Source organism: Aquarana catesbeiana, linkage group LG06 (assembly GCF_042186555.1).
Source record: "Aquarana catesbeiana isolate 2022-GZ linkage group LG06, ASM4218655v1, whole genome shotgun sequence".
Lineage (NCBI taxonomy): Eukaryota > Metazoa > Chordata > Amphibia > Anura > Ranidae > Aquarana > Aquarana catesbeiana.
In genome coordinates, this window is record NC_133329.1 from 306,534,911 (window position 1) to 306,549,665 (window position 14,755).

At 43.0% G+C, this 14,755-nt stretch overlaps 1 long non-coding RNA gene across 1 annotated transcript in view; it reads left to right on the forward strand.

Moving 5' to 3' along the window:
* Window positions 1–289: 289 nt before the first annotated feature.
* Window positions 290–14,755, forward strand: part of LOC141147769 (uncharacterized) — a 34,791-nt gene continuing 20,325 nt past the window's right edge. Inside the window, exon 1 of the long non-coding RNA XR_012245129.1 lies at window positions 290–587. This is a non-coding gene — a long non-coding RNA (uncharacterized lncRNA). The remainder of the gene's footprint in view (window positions 588–14,755) is intronic.

A 14,755-nucleotide genomic window follows, 5' to 3' on the forward strand; every position in this document is an offset into this window, starting at 1 on the left:
TTGCACCATGCAGTTTTAGTAAATCAACCCCACTGATACTTTGATACACAGTGGTCCAAGGCAGCAGTACCAACTCTTCCTCGGCCCATGAGAAGCTCAGCACTGATTCTATGAAGCCAGTCATGTAGGTAGGCTGTACAGTCATATGTGTTCCTTTCCTAGATTTGAGTGTTGTTGCATTTTGAATAAACAAGGCAAAAGTGATTAAACAGTCTTAGAAATAGCCCCAGGGCTTAGGAAATATTTAGACAAAGAAAACGCTGACAGATAAGAAAAATTTGTCTTCTTGTGGGATAAAATGTTCTATTTCATATATTGTCAGGAGGATAGCAGTATACCAGGGGTAGTTTGAACGCCTGTTTATTTGTAGTGGTTACAGTGATGTATTTTACCATGGAAGGATGATGGACACTACCCAGTGGTCAGGAATCTAACAGTCAGTGAAGTTACAAAGTTCACAATATGAGTCACAGAGAAGAAGGCTGAAGAGAATAATGTCTGCTTAGTCCGCAAACCATCTGTGCTGTTTTTTTCCATCCAGCTGTGACTCTCATGCCCTTCCCTGCTGAAGGTACATTTGACAGAATGTAAGTAAATAACAGCATCATATGAGAAAGTACCGGGCCTTGTGGCTTCAACCTCACGTGCATGAAATGAATGTGCTTTGCTTATTTCTATGTACTTGAAAGTTTGCCTGCCTGCTTTAAATTTATTCTAAAGTACCATTAGAGGTACGTGGTGTACCTGTGGTTCTAAATATATCCATTACCAGCATCCATTTTCAGTAATGGCTTGTTAAAAGGAGAAAACACAAAACAGGAAATCTCCCTGGGACTTTAAATGAGGTGAATGCGTTTAGCCAACAATTGACAGAGTAAATGCAGTCCCAAAATTTATTAAAATAGTCATGCAAACATAAACATGAATCATAACCAAGCCACTGAAATGATACATACAGTAGAAAATGTCATTACATGTATCAAGATATAAAATGTAAATTGCAGAGACAACATGCAAAGAAAGTATCCAAACACGCTTCGCAAGATCATGTTCGCTTCATCAGGGGTAGATGCGTGTGTAGTACATCTGTAGGGGGTATAATGAACCAAATAAGTAGGGATGGGCGAACACCCCCCGTTCGGTTCGCACAGAACATGCGAACAGGCAAAAAATTTGTTCGAACACGCGAACACCATTAAATTCTATGGGACACGAACATGAAAAATCTAAAGTGCTAATTTTAAAGGCTTATATGCATGGCATTGTCTTAAAAAGTGTTTGGGGACCTCGGTCCAGCCCCAGGGGACATATATCAATGCAAAAAAATGTTTTAAAAACTGCCATTTTTTCGGGAGCAGTGATTTTAATAATGCTTAAAGTGAAACAATAAAAGTGTAATATTCCTTTAAATTTAATACCTGGGGGGGTGTCTATAGTATGCCTGTAAAGTGCATGTTTTCCGTGTTTAGTCTGTCAGTCTGACAGCAAAATGACATTTCTAATGGAAAGTCATTTAAAACTACTTGCGGCTATAATGAATTGTCAGTCCAGCAATACACATAAATGTTCATTGATAAAAACGGCATGGGATTCCCCCACAGGGGGACCCCAAACCAAAATTTAAAAAAAAAATGTGTAGGGGTCCCTCCAAAGTCCATACCAGGCCCTTCAGGTCTGGTATGGATATTAAGGGGAACCTCGTGCCAAATTTTTTTTTAAAAATGGCGTGGGGGTTCCCCTCAAAATCCATGCCAGACCCTTCAGGTCTGGTATGGATTTTAAGGGGAACCCCGCGCCAAAAAAGAAAAAAAGAAAATGGCGTGGGGTCCTCCCAAAATTCCATACCAGACCCTCATCCGAGCACGCAACCTGGCAGGCCGCAGGAAAAAAGGGGGGGGGGACGAGAGAGCTCCCCCTCCTGAACCGTACCAGGCCACATGCCCTCAACATTGGGAGGGTGCTTTGGGGGGCTACCTTGTCCCCATGTTGATGGGGAGAAGGGCCTCATTCCCACAACCCTTGCCCGGTGGTTGTGGGGGTATGCGGGCGGGGGGCTTATTGGAATCTGGAATCCCCCTTTAACAAGGGGACCCCCAGATCCTGCCCCCCCCTGTGTGAATTGGTAATGGGGTACAAATGTACCCCTACCATTTCACAAAAAAAGTGTCAAAAATGTTAAAAAAAGACAATAGACGGTTTTTGACAATTCCTTTAGTAATGTCTTCTTCTTTGCCCGCTTCTTCTTCCATCTTCTTCTGGTCTTCCTTCGGTGTTCTTCTTCTTCCTCCATCTTGTTCTTCCCCCGCTTCTTCCTCTGTCTTAATGCGCTTCTTCCTCCGGTCTTCTCGTCCGGCATCTTCTTCTTCGATTCGTCCTCCGATCTGCCTCAATGGGAGTCTGACACTTCTGTTCAGGTGACATCTCTTATATACAGGGCTTTTTTTCTCAAACAATAAGTGCTGGAACTCAACCACGACCCCCCAAAACCCCTCCCCCCCACACACACCCTCCAAATCACATCAAATAGTGGGTGTGGTCATATTTCACAAACAGTAGAAGGGTCTTAAAGGGGCATTAAATATCAGGATTGCATTACATACAGAGTGCAGAGTTCATGGGGGTTACACACAGAGTGCAGAGCTGTCACTTGTAAGCACAGAAACCAGACTTCTGTGTTTACAAGTGATTGTGGTGAGCATGCACCAAAGGGTCTGAGTTCCACCAAGTTCCCCCTGAAAAAAAGCCCTGCTTATATAACAGAGGGCAGGCCACGTAAACAGGTGACCCCGCCCCCTCTCACAACACGGGAAAAGCCATAGGGAAGTCCCCGTGTGCCAGAGGGGGGCGGGGTCACCGGGTGGAAAAAAAGTGGAGGAAAAAAAAATTATAGAAATAAAATGGAACAAAAACAATTTAAATACTACCAAAAGAAAGCTCTATTTGTGTGAAAAAAAGATAAAAATTTAATAGGGGTACAGGGTTGCATGACCACGCAATTGTCATTCAAAGTGCGACAGCGCTGAAAGCTGAAAATTGGCCTGGGTAGGAAGGGGGTTAAAGTGCCCAGTAGGCAAGTGGTTAATGGACAGCAACTCTGATCCTTTTCTCCTTTTAACAGACAAAAAGTAAAAGGTCTGGTGTCACCTGCAAACCACCTCCATCCCAATATATGCAACACAAAATAGGAAATCGCCCCGGAACTTTAAATGAGGTGAATGCGTTTAGCCAACAATCGACAGAGTAAATGCAGTCTCAACATTTATTAAAATAGTCATGCAAACATAAACATGAATCATAGCCAAGCCACTGAAATGATACATACAGTAGAAAATGTCATTACATGTATCAAGGTATAAAATGTAAATTGCAGAGTACACATGCATAAAAAGTATCCCAACGCATTTCGCAAGACCATGCTCACTTCATCAGGGGTAGATGCGCGTGTAGTACATCTGTAGGGGGTATAATGAACCAAATAAGTATCAACACAAACATGGTATCATGACGATTAGTCAAGAGGGTCCAAAAACGCATGGCCCTATACTCACCAGAGGCTGGATCAGACTACCAATTGCTTGATACCCAGATGCAGCAGAGGCGGCAGTAATGAGCGTCCGCCATGCGACTATGCCTACCGTGCGACTTCCACAGTTGCGGCTTCAGCTCGCTATTGCGTGGAATGTCAGTATGTGTGACTTGGGGGCGTCTGCACAGGCACGCCCCACTCTGGTGGCGAGCGTTATCCACGTTCGGCTGCCTTGTCACACACACATGGCGTTTGAGGTGGAACTCACTGGGCCCTCTGAGGATATAGATTGAGGGCTAGTCATGGCTGGGATCTGTTTGTCCTGTTTCCTATTCCACTCACATACAGCAGTTTATTTCATTCAAGGTGAGTCCACACTCCTTGATGGATGTTAATCATCCATTCACTCCCTTCACGTTTGAGCACTTAACTTTAGCATGGTCTGCCATAAACATTGTCTCGTACATCATTATAATCACTCTCATGGTTCATTCGTGTACAGACCATTACACATTCATCTCACTGTCATTTCACTGTCTCCGAGTTTCCAAGCCAAGTCCATCTAGCTTTGAACAACATTGGATCATGTGTGTGTATATATATATATATATATATATATATATATATATATATATATATATATATATACATATTTTTTTCATTACATTGCATACTCCATGGTTACTCTGTTGGTATAGTACTAACTGATATACATATATTTTTATCTCAGCTGACATATACAATGGACTTGGATACATGCTATATGGGACACACACTTTATCACATTGTTTTTGTTCCATTTTATTTCTATATATTTTTTTTTTATCCACATTTTTTTTTCTCCATCGTCCCCTAGATTCCTAGCTCATACCATTATTGAACCAGTTTGGTTCATGCATATACATACTCTTTTCATATACTACTTTACTTCTATGCTGGTATGGCAGCACCTATTGATACATATGCATTTATGTTTCAGTTGACATTAATGGATACTGGGAGATCTTTGGTGACACATTCCCCCATCCCGGCCATGTCTGCCCCGTTTGTGCTCTGTTGGGTTGGTTTTTCCTCTGCCTCCTCAGCTCCCGAGCCGGACGCTCATTACTGCCACCCCTGGGTATCAAGCAATTGGTAGTCTGATGCATGCATTTATACCAGCCTTTGTTTTCCATGGGATTCACTACTATGATGTGCAACAGATGCTTTGTGTTAACATTAGCTAAGTGCTGATGGTGGGTGTAAAATGTTCCTGTAGTGTGAAGTCAGTGTTCTCAGATGTGTGTGTATCATGTTTATATAGCTCTGAATTATGAAGACAAGAAATACAGGGCAATGTACAGGAATGCCTCAACTGACCAAGACTGTCTTCTGGGCACAAATACATTTATCAGATCTGTAGTCTGGCCAAACTCCTACTCACTGATCACTTACTTTCATTTTTTTATGTTGGCTGGTGTCCATAGGACAATTATTTGTTCAGAATGACTAATGACTAGGGTATTAGGTACTTTAAGACCAAATAATATTCTAAGATCACTTTTTTACAGCTCTTTAGTAAGTGTGAAACAAGCTAGCTATAGTAATTAAAGACTGGCTGGACATAAGGATATAATGAAACTGGCTAAGATTTTTTTTCCTCACACCCACAAAAGTACAATATTGTTTCTTGAGCACTGAGACTTTCATCTTGATTTCTCCATTCACTAAAGGGGGAAAAAACCCGCTGTGCAGCCAGTCAATAGAATGCTTAATCAGACATGGTGCCTCATGAACAGGAACTGACACAGTTGCTAAAGTCCCATATCCTACAGTCAGAGGCAAAGACATTCTATCTCTCTGTTGCTGGAAATCAGCACATGCACTTCTTAAATACTAAAAATAACAAATAGCAACACTTGTCAAGGAGTGAATTGATGCTTGGGCAGAGCTCAAGAAAGCTCTCTAGTATCTTCCAGAATTCTAATGCTAGTTGTTCCCCAAGCCACTTAGTTATCACTTTTGCCTTATGGCAAGGTGCTCAATCTAGCTGGAAAAGGCATTGTTCATCACCAAACTGTTCTTGGATGGTTGGGAGAAGTTACTCTTGGAGGATGTTTTTGTACCATTCTTTATTCATGTCTGTGTTCAAGTTGCAAGTCCCTTGGCTAAGAAGCCACCCCACACATGAATGGTCTCAGGATGCTTTACATTTGGCATGACACAGGACTGATGGTAGCGCTCACCTTTTCTTCTCCAGACAAGGTTTTTTCCGGATGCCCCAAACAATCGGAAAGGGGATTCATCAAAGAAAATGACTTACCCCAGTCCTCAGCAGTCCAATCCCTGTACCGTTTGCAGAATATCAGTCTGTCCCTGATTTTTTTCCTGGAGAGAAGTGGCTTTGCTACTGTTCTTGAAACCAGGCCACCCTTCAAAAGTCTTCATCTCACTGTGTGTGCAGATGCACTCACACCTGCCTGCTGCCATACCTGAGAAAGCTCTGCACTGGTGGTGCATCAACAGAGCCGTCTTTAATATTGATTGGTTGGCAAACATTTTCTTGCCCCCCCCCCCTCCATGTAATTTTACTTTCCACCTGCTCTGAGACATACAAAAAATAGCAGCTAGATTCAAAATCAGTTTACTGAATCAGATCAGGCAGAGATTGTGATTGGTTGCCAAAGGTTATAGTGTATTATTACCACTCACTGACTGGCTGCTAGATGTTACAGCACACATTATGGCTCACTGATTATTTGCTAGAGGTTACAGCACATGACTTCTCCTTGTTGATTGGTTGCTGGAGATTACGGTACATCAATACTGCTCACTGATTGGTTGCTAGAGGTTACTGGACATCCTTACCACTCAATGGTTGGTTGCATGAGGTTAGTGCACATCATTACTCCTCACTGATTGGTTGACAATGGTTATAGCACATTATCTCCTCATTGCCTGCACACCATGGACTGTGGAGATGAGGGGACCCATCAATAGACAGAAAACTCCTAGGGATCCTGGGACTCCTGGGATCAGTGGCAATGCTTGGGAAGGGGGATGTAATCAGTGGCAATGCTGGGGGGTTGATGGGATCAGTGGCAGTGGTGGGGGGATGGGATTAGTTAGTAGGCAGTACACTGTGGCAAATTCTGAATTATGTAGAGCAAAGCTGGAAATCTTTGGCAAGTACAGTATATACTGTAGTGGGGGATTTTACACTGACCACCAATGTAATGGGGAATTTTCAGTGACCACCAATGTGAGGGGGGATTTACACTGACCATCAATATGAGGGGGAATTTGCACCGATCACCATGTAACAGGGGACTTTACACCACCCACAAATATTCTACACTGACAACAATGTAATAGGAGTATTTACACCAACCACGAGTGTAAGGAGGAATACACAATGACCTCCAATGACCACCAATGTAATGAGGAATTTACACTGACCACCAATGTAATGGGGGATTTTACATCAACAATCAATAAAGGGGGATTTCTACACTGGCCACCAATGTAGGGGGGAATTTACATTCACCACCAATTTAAAGGGGGCTTCTACATGGACCACCAATGTAAGGGAGGATATGAAACTGACCACAAATGCAAGTTTTTTTTTTTTTTTTTACCGATTACCAATATAAAGAGGAGTTTCTACACTGACCACTAATGTAATGGGGATTTACACTGATCACTAATGTAATTAGAGCATTCACAGTAACCACCAATGTAAAGAGGGATTTACACTGACCACCAATGTAAGGGGGACCTTCACACTGATCACTAGTGTGAATGAAAGGATTGTACACCAAGCCCCAATGTAATGAGAAGATTTACACTGACCACTAATGTAAATGAGACATTTAGCCTGTGTTCACATTTGTGTGTGTGTGTGTGTGTGTCGGGAACACATGCAAAATCCCTTTCTGACACCACTGAAATGTGCTGCTCTTTAGCAGATACACAGCAGTGCCATTAATTGTTAATGACACCCTCACGCATCTGCTGAGATGTGCGTATTCACATGCACCAAAATCCAGGGTGCTGTGGCACCATGTTATTCTTAAAAAGTGTTCCACCTCCAATTTGCTTACCTTTGCAGAACAAGCTGATGTTAGGCTTAATGACCACAGTTGTAGACAAGACTTTCCAGCATGCCCCTTTACCTCCCAGTGTGCAGCATTCAGCAGAAGTGATGGTGAATATGACCTCAGGGGGGCATGATATACATATGAATGCCACCTCTATTTACATATCAATGTTGTCGGTCCACGGCCATTTACATATCAATGCCGCCTCTATTTACATATTACATAAAGGGAATTTAAACAGGGATAATTGGCAAGTATGAGGCAGCTGCTTTGGGCCCCACAACAATGATGGGGCCCAGGGCAGCTGCCCCTTTTGCCCTTTCTTAAAAATGGTCCTATACACCGATCCCGCAGCTGAATCAACTGTAGTAGACGGTCCTATATTGCCCCCTGGTGAAGGCCTTGAAGGCATCCCAAACTAGATCAGAGTAGGCTGTCCTCGGATTACGTGACCAATAATCCAAAATAGCACTAATCATCTGGGGTTCAACCCTTTTGCCTAAAATACAATATCTAGATAATCTCCACAGTTTCAGCCCCCGCAAGGAGTCCTGCCCCACATCCAAACGCAAAAGCATATGTGCGTGATCTGAGACCCCCCTCAGAAGAATAGACACTTCTTGTATGATCAGGAGCATTGCGACACTAGCATACAAGAGATCTATACGAGAAAAGGTGACATAAGTAGCCGAGTAGCAAGTAAATCCCCACTCCGTTGGTTGTTTCCATCTCCACAGGTCATAGAAATCAAGGCAGCTGCCCATTTAGAAAGAGCGGATTCAGTGGTAACATCAGATGATAGCTTATTCAAATGTGGGCATTTATTTATTAAAGTCCCCAGCCAGAAGAACATTATCAGTGGAATAGCGAGCTACAATTAGAATTATTTTTGCTAGCACGGAAACACTGGCAGGAGGAGGTAAATAAATTCCCACTGCAACCACTTCCACCGTATCTATAACAGCATGTAAGATTACATATTTACCCTCAGGGTCTAGATGGAGGTCCAGCAAGCGGAAGTCAAGGTGCTTCAGGATTAATATACTGACCCCCCTCGCATGTGTCGTGTGGGTTGCATGATAATAATGTTACTACCCAAGGTCTCTTAAGACCCAGGATTCTGCTCTCCACCAAGTGGGTCTCCTGTAAAATAGCAATATGGTGCTGATATGTTTTGAGATAATTAAAAACAAATGAGCTCTTTAGTATAATGTAAACCCCGGACATTACAGGAAATCAGTGTCACTGGGGCCATAGATAGTCTTTACCAGAAAAAATTAACCTCTAATCTCTCCCTGGATCCTCCATTAGACCCAACAGGGACATCAGCACAGTATTGTTGTATATATACCACCACAATATAGAGCACATATTTAAGATCCGTACGTACCATACAGAAAAAAGGGGAACCAAAAGACAAAACAAAAAAGAACAAAAACTAAGCCAAACATTCCCACCCCAACCCACCCTACAAGATCACTCCAAATGTGATTTGCTTGGATCCCAAACAGTAACATGGCAAAACGCCACTCGGGGCCTATGAATCAAAGAAGAGGGGAGAGCGGAAGTCATTAAAAGGTAAATAAAGAGCTTAAAGAGTCATTCACACTGCCGATTGTCCAGTAGGAGCTCTGAAGAATTCTCTCGAGAGGTCCTCGAGGGTACTGTCCTTAGTTGCAAACCACATAAACAGTAAGAACAAGAGAGCCTTTCTAAAAGAGAGGGATCAAAACTTGTGGTTGACACCCAGAGGGGGAGAGTATTTCCATCCTACAGGTAAGAAATGTAATCCACAGGATGCAGGGTCAAAGGTCAATAGCAAGCTTCGAGCATATGCCTTCATGTGTGAAGAAAACCCTCCTTGTTGGTATCGGTGTCTCAACAGAAACAAAAGTCTAGGCAGCCAACCCGAACAGAGGCCAACACATGATGTCTTAAGAGCTGTTTTAAGATCTAGGTAGTGTCTCAAATCCAATTGGAGGCTTCATCCAGTGATGTGAAGAACTGAACAGTATTGCCATTCTGTACCCGAAGGCAAACAGGGAAAAGCTTACTATATTTGAGGCCTTTGCGGCGTAGTGCTTGCTTCACCCAGTCAAAGGATCTGTGGAGTCTCTGTGTCTCCACAGTGTTATCAGGAAAACTCATCAATTTAGCCGCCTCATATCGCAACTCTTCCTTTTTCCGAGCCTCCCGGAGGACCTGGTCCCTGTCCCTAAAGTGTAGGAGCTGCAGGATAAAGCTGTGGGGCAGGGAGCCGACTGGGCCTGTAGTGGACGGCATTCTGTGCGCCCCTCACTGTAAAGTATGGTGAAAACTGGGCCTGAGGCAGTATTGCAAGGAGAAGGCGCTCAGCAAAGGCCGCCGGATCCTGGCCCTCAGCAAACTCAAGTACCCCGATGAGCCTCAGGTTATTTCTTCAGTTGTGCTTTTCAGTATCTTCTGCCATAAATTCAAGGGATTTAACTTTAATGCAGAGGGTGTGCAGCTCGGCTGTATGATCACGCACCGTGTCCTCCGTGTCTCCTATGCGCTGTTCTGCCTCTGTCAGATGGCCCCTGAATGTCTCCATGTCCCTTCTAATAAGACCAAAGTCCATCTAAAGAGTGTCTATTCTAGTTGTAAGGGTAATCAGAGTAGTTTTGCAGCCAGTAATGGCCTGCATAAGAGCCTGGAACCAATCAGTATGAACTTCCACTGGGTCAGCCGAACTAGTTTGGGTCACCATGCTGGCCACATGTGTAGTGCCTCAGGAATGACTCATGGTATTAGGTTGTGTTTTGCGTTTACTCATCCACCGCTTCCCACTTGGCATAACCCGCAAAGACCCCCGGGAGCAGAAGGCAGTGTCCAATGAAGGCTGTTGCTCCAGAATCCCTGAGTGAAGCTGAGATATGCAGTGGAGGTAGGAAGCTGAGCTCAGCTCTCACACGGCCGCTACCATCGCCATCTTGGACACGTGTGGAGCACCACGGGAATCACTCACAGTTTTAGGTGGTGTGTGGAGTTCTGCAGGTACCCGTCCTCCGCTTTCCACTTGGTATCATCCGCTCAGACCCCCAGAGCAGAAGACAGTGAACCATGCAGGTTGTTGCCTCAAAGATAGGATAGGCAGCGGAGCTCAGATTTTACACGTCTGCTCCCATCGCAATCTTGGACACCCCCCCGTGTCTGTCTCTTACTGGTAATGGCAATCTGGTTATTGCTGCTCGATGAATACTGTATTCTTTTGTGATACTTTCAAATGACATGCCTTTATTTGTAAACTGTTTGACTGTTCTGTGCGCATTTAAGAAATAAAGGAATTACAAAAAAAAGAAGAACCATCTATGGGCAGGCTGATTTTACCCAAGTCAATCCATCTTTCAACTTGGGTACAATCATGTCGGATTTTCACATGCAATTATTGCCAGCAGCTATAGACGATAGCAAAGCAATAATCACTGTGTTCTCCTGTCAGGAATGGCTTCCTGCTACTCCCTGCCAGGAGAACACAACAGCTCTGTGGGAGGGATTTCTGCATCAACACTGACTGTGTTGATGGGTGAATCAAGCAATTTTCTTTCCCTACAACATCTTTGGTTTCAGGAATGAATGTATGGCCTGCCTTAGTAGTAAAATTATTACAGTTTTGGTCTTCTACTTTATTTAGGTGAAGTAACATTATAAGAGGGAGCCAGCTCTCTCTGTATCAAGGACCCCTATTTATAGTTGTATCCATGTAGTAGCTGCAAAAGTAGCCTTCACTTAAGATTAAACTGATGTACTCAGCTTTAAACAAAGATGTCTAACTCAAGGAATATTTCTGATTGTGGAAAGTAGTTTGAATAGGAAAGAACAAAGCTTGTACCAAAGACGTCATCCTGATGTTGTACTGCTAAGCAAAGTCATTTACAAAGAGGTTGCCTTTCCTGGCCATTCTTCAGCCCAATGCTAAACTTAGTTATTTAGCTAGTTAAAAATTACACAACAATCTCATGTCTTATTCAATTTTTGACTACTATTATTATAAGCAGTCAGTAGTACAAACCAATAATTTCCATCCCCTGTCCTGGAAGACCATATCAGGCCTCGATTATAAAACATTTTACATAGTTGACCACACCATACTCTATTCTTTGCTGTTTATTAATTTGATTCTCTGTAAATGAGAGAATACCATGCTGAGAGTGCTGCACAACCCTTGTATGAATTATTAAAACTAATTTGTAAACACAGTGTTCTCGAGAATTGCAGTTTAATAAGAGATCCACTGCTTATGAAAAATGGAATTTAATAATGACTCACTGAAAAAAATAACTGAATACAGAAGACATGGCAGTGAGCTTGCAGGCTGGGGGTAGAGGGCTGCATGGGAGGTGGTCACATTCTCCATGTTTCCTTTCTTGTTGGGTGCCAAGCAAGGGTCACATGAGAGGTTAACCCTCGGGGCGGGTTCTTCTGGGCTACACAAGGCACCTTATGCAGGGTCATTTTACCGCACACGGGGTACGTTTGCTTTATGCCATTTCCATCCATGCCCTGGGGCAAGGCTGAGGCTGCTGTGGGGGAATACTCACTCTTACGGCAGACCTCTTGTCTTAGAGATGAATGAATACCATGTACACTTGCACTTCAAAAGTTCTCCAGTTAACTCTCGGTTCCCAATGACAATGTACACCTTTTCTGTCTGCATTTAGGAGGGACATGCTGAGCCTTGTCCACTTCCACCTGTCCAGCGTTTTCCACTACCATACCCCAGTACCGAAGTGGGCCCCTCTGTGCACTTTGCTCGGGCTCCACACGTGCACTCAACTTCACACTCGAACCTTATACAGGATGGGAACCTATGCGGCGTGAATCTGCTCCAGTTGCTCTGGAAGACAGACTGATGGCAGAAGGAATGTCTTCATACTACTCCACTCCATACTGATATCTTCATACCCCAATGTGTTTAAGACCCACTCAGTGAATTATGTGTGCCAGTTACTTGCACTACACCCCTTTTAGTAGCTTCAGATGAGGCAGGGTCAACGTTTCAATACTTTACTCAAGAAAAGTGCAAAAATAAACATCTCAAAGTCCAACATACAAGAACAGGATTTTTTCTATGCCCCTATTCCTAACTACAGGCTTGTGCTGCCCCCACATACTGTACCTGCAAAGGTGAACTCCAAGCAATTATAAATACTTCAGAGGCATTCTCATGTAGACGCAAGTCCTTCAGAGGCATTCTCCAGTGCTGGTGTCTTCGGGGCGAACCCCAAGTTCAGGTGGCTTTACATCCAGATAGTAATCTTTCTGCTCCTCACGTGTTTTGTTCTCTGTCTCACTCCCTTACGAAATACATTCTCAGCTCTCTTTCTCTTCCTTTTCTTCCTTCCTTTCTTCTGTCTCTGACTTCCCACTCCTCCCTTTCTTCCTTCCTTCTTCGGGTTCCAAACCACGTCCTTTTTATTTACAGGACCAGTAGGTCAGATCTAGAGATACTCGCCAAAAAATAAAGAACTGGGAAATGCATTAACTCCCAGCCGGGACAGTGCCTAACTAGCTATTGTAACCTGCTTATGAGCTAGCATGTACTAAATGGCTATGGAATGCTATACTTACTGTACACTTACTGTGCACAGCAAGAGCATCCCTGTATCATGTGTGGAGGAATTGACTGTTCCTGGACTTTAAGGTCAGAGGGGTCAAAACAAAGATGCTGTTTCTTTTGTTTACCAACCAATACAGTATGTGCACATTACATTTTTCTGTCCTGATATGTAAATTTTTACCTTCTCGTAAAGCCATTTGTAACTAGGGTTCTTACAGAGGTTGCTAAGCTGAACGCGTTGTTAGAAATTTCAGTGTACTTCACAGGACACTGGATTTTCAACAAGAGCAACAGGTAGTTTTCTGTACTTTCAGCTAATATACTCACCCCTAAAAAAAAACCCATGCAGCCATTGCATCTAAGTGCAGGTAAACTGCAATATATTCTATTTTTTCTTGGGTTTAGATATACATTAATAGCAGCAGAGATAAATCAGGTCTTCTGCAATTGCAACTTGGACTGTGCTGTGGAGCATAGTGGTATAAATCTCAGAAATGGATAGAAAGAAATACAAATGCACAAATTTTGCAGGTATAACAGCTTTAGTATATGTATTTCATCATAATTACATTATACCAAATATATTACTCAATTGCATTTTACCAACTATTATCTCAAGAGCTGGACAGGACAATTATTAGCTATTTTCATTTAACAGTCATCAGGACTGTGTGACTTTTAATTACAACTCTGTTAAAGTGTTACTAAACCCACAACAGTAAAATCAGTCTGTATATGTAGTAAAGCATGCTCATTATACTCACTCTGCAATGTGTAAAAAGGCTGTTTGATCCTGCCTTTTCTGAACTGCCCCTTCTTCCAGTGTCCCCAATATGTTTTCTAATAATACAGAGAAAAGGGACAGACTGCACATGCTCAGTTATGTGTGTATTGCTAAAGAGTTTTTTTTTTTTTTTTTCTTGGGAGGGTGCATGTGATCAGCACAGGACTAATCAGCACTTTCCAGATAGAGGGTCAGGGGTCCTTAGCCTCATAGGACAGTCAGCGCAGAATGAAAACTCCTCCTACAAGCTTTAACCAGACACTGATAAAAGTCACAAGACTGCTCTAACTGCTGATGAAAAAAGGTATTTAGCAGTTTATATTTACTAAAATAATTGCATTTCCCTGTTTTGTGTACTGTGGGAGACCAGATATAGTGATTGCAGGGTCCTGGGTTTAGTAACACTTTAAATCAATAAGCACAAGAGTTGCAAACAGTGAGAAAATCTACCTGGGATCCCCACACCTCCGAAGCTCTTTAAAACAAAGCTCTGCTATAAACAAATATTGTATAAATACAAGAGGCATGTGTGTTCTTGGTGTGCTTTGTGTATTTCTTCTAGATCTCTGCAGTAATCCGGTGTAAAACTTTGCCTCTGTGCAGGAGCTTCCTGTAATAAAGACTGGTCATTGCTTCTCCCTCTCCTTGTGCAGGGTCACTGGTCTTGTCTCCGCCCCTTCTGTAGGCAGCCTTTAGTGGATGGGGCTTCTGGGCTCCTTCCACAGCTCTGTTCTTTCCACAGGTCATGTACAATGATGATGTCACTGCTGCTTTTCAAAGTAGAAACT